The sequence below is a fragment of the Pleurodeles waltl genome, chromosome 7 (assembly GCF_031143425.1).
Source record: "Pleurodeles waltl isolate 20211129_DDA chromosome 7, aPleWal1.hap1.20221129, whole genome shotgun sequence".
NCBI lineage: Eukaryota > Metazoa > Chordata > Amphibia > Caudata > Salamandridae > Pleurodeles > Pleurodeles waltl.
Genome location: NC_090446.1, coordinates 1,066,066,700 through 1,066,079,601, shown reverse-complemented (window position 1 = coordinate 1,066,079,601; position 12,902 = coordinate 1,066,066,700).

The window sequence follows — 12,902 nt, the reverse complement described above, 5'->3', positions numbered from 1 at the left end:
CTGCACTGGGTGAAGGAGCAAATAGTAACTGGCCAGTGAGGGACAGTCTCTGGAAGTGAAATTCAAATTTCTCTAACTCAGCTATCTATCAATATGGAGCCCTTTTTATCCACAGCCTGCTGCCTTGCCTTACTTAGGACTTTTGACTTCCATTCCAGAGAGTAAGTACAATGGTAAAACCTTTCACTGAAACAAACCTGCTTCCTCTATCCAACCCGCACTCGATCACTATCAGCCTTAAACCATACCGTTGTCCCAAACAAACACAATCCAAAGTAGCTAGCACGTAACGCTTTTTGGCATTATTTTGAACCTTAGATGTTAAAAATTCATATCTCCCTTTGCACTGATTGGATTTTTGTCTTTGCTGTGTAATTTTATTTAACCACATTTATTCTATTTTTTTTAATTGGTTTGGGATTTTTGTTGTGTTGTGTTTTCACATTATTACTTTTTGAATAGTGCATAAATATTTTAGACATTGCCTCTAAGTTAAGTTTGATTACTTTGTGCCAAGCTACCAGAGGAATAAGCACAGGTTTATTTACTGACCTTTATGGTTCGCCCTGATGAGGATTATGTTTATTATTTGAGGAGCGTTCTCACCATCTCCCCCAACTAATACTTCAATCTCTTACACTCTTGCTTAGTGTATACTGTGAACTTACTCACCTCTGAGTGTCTGGGTGAGTTCAGGGTGTGAAAAAGTGCTCATGTTGAAAATGATTTAGAGTTTTGGAGTGAAGTATGAAAGCAGTGAAAGTATCTCACAGTGCTTGGCCGTAGGTGATGTGGTGTTCAGACTAAGGCCCTCACGGGCAACGGAAGCACCGCCAACAGGCTGGCGGTGCTTCAGTGCCCATTCTGACCGCGGCGATAAAGCCGCGGTCAGAAAAGGGGATCCGGTGGTTTCCTGGCGGATTTCCCCTGGGCCAGAGAATCCTCCATGGCGGCGCTGCTTGCAGCGCCGCCATGGGGATTCCGACCCCCTTCCCGCCATCCTGTTTCTGGCGGTAAAACCCGCCAGGAACAGGATGCCGGGAACGGGTGTCGTGGGGCCCCCTAACAGGGCCCCACAAAGATTTTCACTGTCTGCTATGCAGACAGTGAAAATCGCGACGGGTGCTACTGCACCCGTCGCAACCCTGCAACTCCGCCGGCTCCATTCGGAGCCGGCTTCCTCATTGCAGGGGCTTTCCCGCTGGGCCGGCAGGCGATCTTCTGGCGATCGCCCGCCGGCCCAGCGGGAAAGTCAAAATGACCCCTGCGGTCTATTGACCGCGGTGTGGTCTTTCGGCGGTTTCCGCCCGGCGGGCGGTGCCCGCCGCCCGCCGGGCTCAGAATGAGCCCCTAAATGCTCATACAATCTCTGGTCTCCCTGCAACGTACAGAGATAGATGGTAACATATATGCCAATTCTAATTACCATTCCATAACATAGGCCCTCATAATAATAGTGGTAAAAACGCCTACCACCGCGGTGTTGGCTGCCAAAATACTGTCACTGCGGCTACCATCCGTCCGCCATATCATGATCACTGCCAGACTTCCGCCACAAGAAGGGTGAAAATCCAGCAGTCTTCATGGTGGTGGACAGTGGTAGGCTGGCACTGCTACCACCAGCACTACATTGCCAGTTGAATGCCGCCAGCCGTATCATGGCCTGTGATACGGCTTGTCGGTGTTCTGCTGCCAGATGACCTCCTCAACCAAGGTAAGTCGGGCTTCGGACAGGGGAGCGGGGGTGTTGTGTGTGTGTGTGTCTGGCTGTGTGCATGAATGTGTGAGTGTGTGTGTGAATGCGTCTGTGTGTGTTGTGTTGTTTGCGTGGTTGTATGCGTGTGAGTGAATGCATGTAAGAATGGTGAAGTGAGTGTGTGTCTGCATGTCAGCGACATTGTGTGTAAGAATGTGTGTGAGAATGTCTGGAAGTATGTGTGTATGAATGCATAAATGCCAGTGTGAGTGAATGGGTGTATGCGTGGTGCGTGTTTGCAGGTGTGTGCCTGTATAGGAGGTGGGGGGAGTGTGAGGATCAGAGGGGTGGGGGAGTTTGGATGGAGGGGGTGGGGGGTGTCAGGTGTGTGGTGGGGGGTGGGGGAGCTGCCTACTGTGACAGGGAAGGTATTCCCTGTCACCGGTAGGGCCTACTCCTGTGGTTTTCGGAGCGTTGCTAACACCACGAAAACCATGGTGATAGGCAGGCTCATAATGCCACCGACGGTACTATGCCACCCGCCGTGCTGGAGATTGACATCTCCGGCCCGGCAGCTGATACCGCCATGGCTGTATGAGTGGAGAAGTGGCAGGTTGGCTGCAGCCAACCCGCCATCTCATAATGTGGTGGTATGTACCGCCAGCCTGTTGGTGGTACTACTGCCACATTACCACTCAGCATTAGGGTCATAATGACCCCCGTAATGTGTGAAAAAGGTATAACCGTCTCTTTAAATATTTACTAAAAGAACAGGTGTGTCACCTAAGTGACTTTGTATCCTATCTAACATATACCTTTAAAGTGAAGGGTAACTTTCAAAGTATGTCAACTGCAATTCATCAATAAGTGGTTTACCCTGCCTATTATCAAGAAACTTTCAAAAACTTTTACTATATTATTATATTTTTCAATACTAAAATCAAAAAAGAATAATTCAGGGCTTTTAAAACGCACACACATATGTACGTCCTTTGACAGAAAAAAAACGTATAAATATGTGACACATATATGTAAATCTGTTTAAGAAACACAGGCCTTCATTATGACCCTGGCAGTCTTCTGACTGCCAGGGTCACGGTGGTGGTTTCACTGCCGTCAGGGTTGCGGTGAAGACCGTCTACGGGCTGGCGGTGAAGACTGCCACATTATTAGTGTGACGGATTGGCCTCTGCCAACCCGCCTCATCCCACCTGTACTGCTGTCTCTGATCTGGTGGTCCAATGAAGACTGCTGGCGGTATTAGGAGTCATCTTTCCACCAGGGTTTCCAAAGTGGCAGCACCGCCACAAAAACCCTGGTGGAAAGGCTACTGTTGACAGGAAATTTATTTCCTGTCACCGGCAGACAACTACCCCACCCCCAGCAAGCCTAATACCCCCCATGTCCCCCCTTCCATACCAGAACCCCCACCCCATGACCAGAACTGCACCCCCTGCCATCGCCAGCACTACTACTGGAGGGTTTCCATCCAAAATGTGGCAGAAATTTTTGAGTACTCGTGACATGGTGGGCGGAAGACCGCCAGCATTGGCAGTCTTCTGGCACCCGCGGCTTTGGCGGTCTTGTGAAAAGATTGCCAAAGTCGTAATGAGGGCCACAGAGTCCATAAAGTTAGCATATTTTGGATCAGCACTCAAAATGTATGCAATAGGATGCCGACGGCACACTGACGTTTCAATCTTGGGTTGCCATGTGTACATAAGATCATCTTTGGGTGGGAAGAAGCTTTTTTCAAAATGGTAGACACAAAACATTGTATAAATAGCGATAAGAAATATAGGGACAAGTAAACAACAAAATTCTGCAGCAGATATAAACATAACACTATATCAACAATAGTTTGTGTGTGAAACTGCCTCTGATATGTATCAGATCACATGTATACATTAAAAAATCTTACACAAAAAATGTAGCTTCATTAAACTATTACAACAAACAATAATAATGCTTAGTGATCAGAGGTAGAGTGCACCATGTTAATTGGAGTGGAAGGTCAAAAGAAAACATACAGCTTGATTGGGTGATGTTGATTGAAACACTAATCACTTTGACAATTATCAGATACAACAAAGAACCAAATGCACTGTACTAAAATGGTAAAACATTTTTTACCACCAAAAGACTACTACATCAGCATGTAATGTGATCAGTATGTCAATAAACAATCCTGTATGAATAATATTAATGAATGTCGTGGTAAGATAGGTCAGGTACGACCAACAGAGTCCTCAATCAAAACAATTGTTAAATGTAAAGGAAGACTTACAAAAATGGCCAGTGTGATAGATATCATAGGTCCCAAAAATGAGCCACACTTGGTCATGCACTGCTACTGATAGATATATGTATGAGAACATAAATCCGAATTGTGTGCAAAGACTAGCAAATGTAAAGCAGAAAGCCATATACTTACCTAACAAGTATACAAGAGGAAAGCAGGAAGCAAGCATTGTCACCCAGAGCTTTAAATATAGATTATAGGGGACAATCAACTTAAAGAGGATATGAAGAATTCCAGAGTCCACAAAGGGCCTATAATGCAATGCAGAGTATGCTAGTAACTTTACACGATCTCAACAAAACATACAACCAGACTGATTCTATGTTGAAATTTATTTACCAAGCAAAAATTATGTTATACCGGTGGGGACAATCCAGAGACGCCAAGGGACCAAAACTTCATGAACTGGAACCGGATTTGGCTCACGTTAGGAAACAGACAAGGCATCAACGGGGGCAGCTGCTTAATAATCTGTAGCATACTAGAAAGTAGTGAAAGAATAAGCAACCGCCTCCTTGGGAGTACGAAGTCCTCAATGTGAGTTTAAACAATGCAAATATCTGGTAAAAATACTGCTGTAAACTAATAAAGATACCAAAACATTTTTAATAGCATCAAAAATGATCTAAACACTTGCCAACATGGAAAGGGGATTGAATATAACATGAGAGTAAAATATTCACAGTGCTTAAAGGAAAGAAAAAAAGATAGGGGGAAAAATGGGATGGTGAAGGTGAGGCAACTTAAGAAAGTACATGCAAATGGGGGGTCCTAGGAGACGTTTGTTGCACACTAGTCTTCTACTGGGATTCTTCATGAGGGGGAAACAAAGGACAGATTTGAAGGGTGGTGGGTGGGGGTGTGGTTGAGATCGCTATGGTATTTATGGAGCCGGAAGAGGAAGAGAGGACCTCTTCCGGCTCCATACGTGCCACCAGGGACGTTCACATAGTTTGGTTGCTGCGTTGTGCAAAGTTGTCTGCTGTGTTTGCAGGCATTCAGGATGGCAGGCCTTGAGGCTGTGGATGCAGTGTGTGAGGTGAGCCTGCCGACCTGCCACCCTGATAAGTCCTGGAGTGCTAGCCCCGGTCAGGGTCGGGATGGTGCACCTGACGTGGGCTATGTCAGGTGGTGTTGCGGCTGTGGTGGTGGCATGCATGACGCCTAAGGGCAAAGGAAGAGGTAAGGGTTGGGCGGGGGAGAGGCAGAACTGCTTCCCCTGTGGAACTGTCCAAAAAGGCTGCAAGGATTTGCAGGAGCCTCCCTGCCAGCAGTTACTAGGAGGCCTCAGGCAGAAGTGTGCCCCTGGTTCCCGAATCAGAAGGAATCAGGCTTAACATGCAGCAACCTAGTGGGGGGGATAGTTCTATGCTGGGGCCCTGGTGCCAACCAAGCTTCTCCTTCTTGAAGCACCTTTGGACTTCTCCATGAATCTAGCCCAGAAGGCTATTAAGGGATCTAGTGACAAGAGGCTCAGCTTGGGGGGCAAGAGGAAACAGACTGGGGACACCAGTGGGGGGGTTAGGGGGATCAGGGGTCAGGGGCTGGTGCCTTGGAAGATGCACACAAGGGAGGAGTGGACAGCAGCAGGGCTGCATTGAATTTGGGTCCAACACAACTGGATTACAGGCTGGCAGGTGGTGACAGGAAAGGGGGGTTGGGGAGTGGGCATACCAGCAGGTAGCAGGATTTTGATCTGGAGGCAAGGATCAGGGAACAGCATAGAGCAGTCGTGGAGATGGAAGCCCTTTGGGAGCACTTATGCAGGTATAGGGAGTTGGGACAGACCAATATATCAGACGAAGAAGGCCAAATGGGTGTCAGCTAGCCAAGAGTCAGGGTTGTGGTGGGTGGACAGGGTGCAAAAGGACATTGGTTGTGGGTACATGGGGAGACTGTGGACGGGGGCAGGCTTGGTGAGCTAGTGCAGCTAGAGGTGGTGGAGGCCCTCCAGGATGTAGCGGCATAGCGGCAACAGTTGAGGTTGGCAGACAAATGGTGACACCAATGGGGAGTATAATGCCCCTGGATGTTGGTCTGAAGGACTAGACGGGTCATCTGCAGCTCGCTCTATGATGAGGGAACATCCATGCAGCATAAGAGATTGCTCTTATGATGATTTTGAAGTGGCTTTGTTACGTTTGTGTATGAGATGGATGTTTCTTGGGGCATTCAGGGTGTCTGAGTTATTGAGGGTAGGACGTGAGAGTGGGGTATGGCATGATAAAGTCTTTTGATGGTGTTTTGTATCAAGGATAGTAACAGGATCATGGTTTTTCAACTCTTGATGGTGATGCACAGGGCTTTAGCTCCTTATCCTGTTAATTTTGGGACTAACTAACTCCTGATTTGGGCAGCATCAGCGGCTGTACATTTGGGGTGGAGTGCGACTCAGATTTGCAGGATCGGGAGGTGGAAATCGAGGTGCTGTAAATGGTACAATGTGAAATGAGTGAGGAGTGTGTGCGGTATGGGGATCTGCAGAGGAGATGTAATTTTTGTGATTTGGGATGCTAATCTACTCTTTTTCCTGTAGGGTGCGTGAATGGCTCAGGGAGCCGTAAGGCGGTGACATGAATAGTGGTGCATTTGTTCAGCCATTGGGCAGCCATATATGCTGAGCGACAGATATACGGACAGAACCTTGGATTGCATTGCAGCAGGCATGAGGTGCTGAATGTGGGGGAAGAGTGGGATGAGATGCGGCAGTCTGTTGCAGCTTCTAGCTACCATGGAGCCAAAATAGGGTTTTCTAGAGATGCTGGTGTTAAACTTGGGAGAGAATGATTTGGTACAACTGTCAGGACTGACACTACTGTAACACATGCAAAGGGACTTGGAAGCATTGAAACACAACATGGCAGGAAACTGTTTGGTATGGTGAAAACTTGTGCTTCATAGGAAATAGAAGGGAGCAGTCAAGCCTGGGGCTATTGGCAAGGCGCAAAGGAAACTCAACACAGCGATGAGGGTTTTTTGTTTGGAGAAAGACATTAAGGTGGTGGCATACGGGGGCATCAAGGAAGGAGAAGGGGGGCTTTTCCGTTCTGATAGGGTACATCTCTCCAATCTGGGTTATGCTTATTGTGTATGGGAGCCAAGGGATTTGTTGGGGGTTTTGTGGAATGAAGAGGATTTGGTGTGGTAAGAATGATCGTGAGTGAATGTGTTATCGTAGTCATGAGTGGGGGCAGTAAAATACCCTGCAGGGTTTTCCTGGGTGGCAGTACTTGAGGGGGTGGAGAGTCAGATGGGGCAGATCCACCCCTCAGGGAGGAATAAGGGGGTATAGGTGAAGGAAAATGTTTGAGTGGGATGCCTGGGGCAGGAGAAGGAGGCTGTATTTGGAGGATGTTTGAAAAATGAAGAGAAGAAATCATTGGGGATGGAAGGAGGTGGTTGGGTGTATGGAATGGGTGAGGCGATATGATGAGCAAATGGTGGGGTGGACAATGACGGAACACGTTTAATATGTTTATAGTTATCAGAAAATGTTGTTTTGGTTACATGTTGCAATGTTCATACAATCCTGCCCTAATAAATGGCCTTTTGCACAAAGCATGGGAGTCCGGAGTGTGATTGCCTCACGAAGGGCAGAGTGAAAGGTCTGTGATAAGGGAAATGAAACGTGAGATATATAAATGGAGGAAATTCAAAACGAGATGAGGGAAGAAAAAAGTTATAAGTTAAGTGAAAGCTTGCAGAGGAAAGTGATGTGAAGAGAAGAACATGAGTGATGTAGACACTCATAAGACTAGCCCTTTCCACAGATATTCTAATGTGTAATTCACATCCCATATTTTCAGAATTAATCATTTTCAGTTTTAAATATTTACAACCATATCGTTATTGTCACTCATTCAGTTTCTACTGAATAAAACAATGCTGACACGCATTGGTAAAGCCAAAAAATCAGGCTTGATTTACGTGTATGTGCACGTCTTTGTGTGGCATGTCTGGATGTACAAACATAAATAGTTCAAAGAGAGGCGCCTAAATATTGCTCAGGTGGCATTCTGTGTCAAGCACAGGATTTTAGTTCACATATTGAAGGCCCTTAGTTTCACTTCTTTGGTCATGCCAATTTTGAGAAGCCTCCTGTGTCCTCTTTTCAACCCACTCAAAACACTGTTACAACTAAGTCGTGAATGGCTTTTTCCAATACTGTTGCAAAATCAAACAAGTATTGGCAAAGCCAGTAGGTCTGGCCTTAGCATGGAGCCTCTTCTTTTGTTTTGTCCCAATTTTTCAAAACATTTATTGCTGTTGACTATCTGCAATAAAAAATAAAAGCATTGGATTGAAGCCAAAGTAATCCCAGGCACTTGGGGAAACTACTTTCCCTGTGGATGTGCTCCCTGATAATGAGCAGAATGGCATCACTTGCAGTGATGTTAGCCAATAGCTGAAGTGCAATGGGACAATTCACATAATGTATGCTTTAGTGGGTGGAAGAAAAATGTGTATGACACAAAAATAAACTAATGGGTGAAGAGGACTGGCTGAAAGCCAGAGTAAGTGTTAAATGTACTTAATTTTAGTAAACTTGAAAGGTCTTGTTTAATACCAGACCTAATATAAAACTTATTATTGATTCTGAGGAACACTGATAAACATAAAAAGTCCAGCAGTGGATATACCTGCAGGCATCATCAAGCATGTGTATGTATGTGCTATAACACTGTGGCGGCCCCCAAGACACCACACAAGCTTGCTCATGCATCATGATGTGGCAGACATTTTGTTTTTTATTTGAATTTACTCTTTCAAGATGGTGGACACACCAAAAAAGATCAAAACAATTTAAGAAAGATCAATATATGAAAGGGTGAGCAACGGTGGAGCAGGTGGGGGTGGATTAAGCGGTGGGAGTGGAACAATGGAGAAGCTTTTTTTTAAAACAGACAATATCAAGAGGGCCAGGGTGTGCTGCCAAGGGAAGCAACAGAAAAACTGGGTGAAGAGTGGCCAACATTGATATATATATATATATGTATATATATATATATATATATATATATATGTATTTACAAATATACATATTTATATTTATATATTACCTAGTGGCAGTCGCCACTAGGTATATATAGTTAGGACTGAGTTTCTATAGAAAAAGCGTTTTTTGCTTTGCTAATAACTTTGGCACCGTTTGATGAATCTTCACAAACTTTTCCAAGAAAATATGATGATCACTTCAGCGTCTGTCTGGAAAGTTTTGGGGTGATCCGTGAAGCGGGGGCCAAGAAAAATTGGGGTTAAAAAATGCTTGTTTCCCATTCATTTTTCCATAGGGATTTTGAACAGCTATAGCGCCAGAACCACTGGACGGAATTTCACCAAATTTGTCAGAAAGGTAGTTTTTGGTCCAAATCTGTTCATTAGTTTTAGAGCAATTAAACAAAATCCAAATTTGTATATATTGGGCTGCAAAGGAATCGCAACCCCTCCCAGTCTCGTGCTGAGATCTGATTGGCTGCCAACACTTCAACAAGGGAGTGTTGGCAGTCATCTTGGGACTCGGTTTGAGCCGAGTCCCAGAAAAAAGGGTAAGAATTAAGAAAAGGGGCCAGGGTACAGACATCCTGACCCCTTAGCTCTGGTGGTGGGGTCCTAGAGGGACCCCTCCAGGGCTAAAAGCACTTTTTAAAAAGCATTTTGCAGCAAATTTGTGACAGGGTCATGAATCTGGGCAAAAATAAAATAAAAAAGCTAAGCACAGGCTCCTGCGCTTTGTTATTCGTAAGCCTCCAGGTGGGCCAAGTCCCAGGGGCATTAATATTTGTAATATGGGGGGTGCCCCTGCCACAGCCCCGGGGACCAAACCATCCACGGGCTCAAGTCAAATTTCATGCGGGGCTAGGTGGCCCCCCTGCAGCCCCAGGGACCACCACTTCCCTGAGGCTTAAATCCAATTCAATACGGGGGCTGTGCACCCCCCGCAGCCTCCGAGACCGCCACCTTCCCAGGGCTATTGTCCAATTCAATGTGGGGGGCTATGCAGCCCTCTCACAGCCCCGGGGACCACCACCTCGCTGGGGGTATCATGCATTTCAATGCAGGGGGCCAGGCAGCACCAGGGACTGCCACCTAACTGGGGCTTTCATGCAATTCAATGTTGAGGGGGCACACGGCCATACCACAGCCCCGTGACTTACTCGGCCTCCCTTGAGGAGCCACAGATTGCCCTGGGGACATGTCCTCTGTCTCCCATGAAACATTGTTCTCACAGAGAGGGAGCTGCTCTAGCAGCTCCTTCTCTTTGACAGCAATGTTGGCTTACACAGGAGGTGGGGAGCTAGTTGGGACCGTGGGGGCCTTAAGGCTCCCCCCACAGTCCCCAACATTGAGATTGGGTGCCCTGAGGGACACCCAGGTCACATGGCCGGACACTGGGGGATGGGGTCCCCGGGGTGAGATCGACACTGGGGAGGAAGGCCACATATTCATAACATCTTTAATAACATCACTGATAATGTACCTGTAACATCTGCAGTAAAATTATTAATCAGATAACTGTGCAAGTTATGGTTTTTAAAATTCTGTTTCCGAACTATAACATCCCTGTAACCTTTGATTTTTTCAGTGAATATATACAAATAGACTGTGATCAAGACCGGGAAGGTCGAAACGCGTTGGTCTTAGTTGATGGGGTTTTCTTGTACCGAATAAAAGAAGATTGATGGAATCCTGTGAGTGCGGCATCTTTAACTTTAGTGTTAAACTGGTATTAAAATTAATGGGAATAGGTCCTTCCCTGATGCCGGGACCGATGTTGAGCGCGCCTCTTTCTGGGACCTGGTGGAGTTGAAATATATATATATATATATATATATAGATATATACACAAACACACACACATATGTTACCTAGTAGCGGTTGTGCCACTAAGTAGTTATAATTAGGACCTATTGCTTATAGAAGAAGCATTTTATGTTTTGCTAATAACCGTTTGATGAACCTTCACAACATTTTCCAGAAAACAACAGACTTCACTTCAGTTGCTATCTGGAAAGTTTCTGTCTGGTCTGCAAAGTGGGGGCCAAGAAAATGAGGGGGACCCATTCATTTTTCCATAGGGATTTTGAACTGTGATAGCGCTGAAACCCCAGGACTGAATTACACCAAATTTGGCAGAAATGTAGCTCTTGGTCCAGAAAGAGACCTTATTGCTATTTGGTGTAAATCTCTTCAGCAGTTTTAGAGAAATTAATGGAAATTTAAAATTGTATATATAGGGACGCGAAGGATTTGCGACCCCTCCCAATCTCGTGCTGAGATCTGATTGGCTGATAACACTTCAACAAGGAATTGTTGTGAGCCATTGTTGGGACTCAGGTGCAGCTGAGTCCCAGAAAAAAATAATTGAAAACAAAACAGGCCAGGATAGAGTCACCCTGCCCCTTAACTCTGGTGCTTTAAATTTTTTGCAGCAGAAGCGTGAAAGGGTCATGAATCGGCAGGATATTTTTTTTTTTTAAAGTGAAGCACGGGCTCCTGCGCTTTGTTATTGATAGTCCCCGGGTGGGCTGGATTCAGGGGACATTTAGATTTTAATGGGGGGGCTGCTTGGCCCTCTCTCACTGCCTCAGGGGAAGCTGTATGTTAAAATTACTATATGTTAAAAAAACATAAATTCACTGAAAGAACCAAATGTTACAGAGACATTATAGTTCAGAAATATAATTTTAAAAAACATAGAAATTCACTTAAATTCACTTAAAAAAAAAAAAACACAGGTTACAGGGTGATTATAGATAGGCTCATATTTTAAACGTACCAAATCATAGAAATTCACAAGTTATATTTAGAGCTATCGAAGTAACTATAACTTGTGCCCTCAGGTAACTATAACTTGTGCCCTTTCCATGCACTGCTAATTACCCCACAAATTATGCCACTCATGACATCTTAGGGCACAAGCTACAGTTACCTGAGATAACTCTAACTATAACTGATGAATTTCTATGGTTCAGTACATTTTAAATATGAACCTAACAATAATATCTCTGTAACCTTTTTTTTTTTAAGTGAAAATGTATATATATATATATATATATATATATATATATATATAAAATGTATGAGATCCATCCAATCCAATGAAACAGGATGATGCACACCCTAGAATGCTGTGTAAGAACTGCTACTTTATGACAGCAAGCAAAGAGAAAACACCCTTTGCATTTCGGCCCCACAGCTTTGATCACAAGTACATGTTCAACAACGTGTCTGCTTGGATGCCAAGTGAAAGTGCTTTAAACACAGAGAAAAGACTAATAAGTGTCAGTTTCTCTTAAAAATTGTGGGCACCATCTTAGGCTGCTTTAACAAATCCAAAATCAATAATATTGCAGCATCACGTATCTTTTCATCAAATTGAAAGTAAATGCTAATGGCAGCGTCACATAGCCCAGCAACAAGAAACTCTTCATTAAATGTGATGAAATTATAATGTAATACAAATATGAGGAATTGCAGTTTACCTCCATCTGAGAAAATCTAGTAAATAATTCACCACAGTAAATACCTATAATCAAACGTATAATAACCTGAGAATGCTGTACAACATAATAAATCAGAGCTGGTGTAGATATTTAAATTAATGTAAAATATATTTTCTAGATTAAGCCCTAGTGGGCATAAATCCACAATTGATTTGATGTCTTAGTAATTGTGGCAAATATCAACATACAGCCCAAGTGAGCATTTATCCACCCTCAGTTATCCACAATTGCCTATAAGATAGATAATCACATTAGATGTTTTATTCACGAACAAAGCATATATGGTCTGACTTTAAAATCATATTGCAAAAACCCATCAGTTCCATGCTCAATGAATAAATAACATGATTATTCTAAGGTTCACAAAATAAATCCCTTCCTCGTCTTCATAACCTGTGTG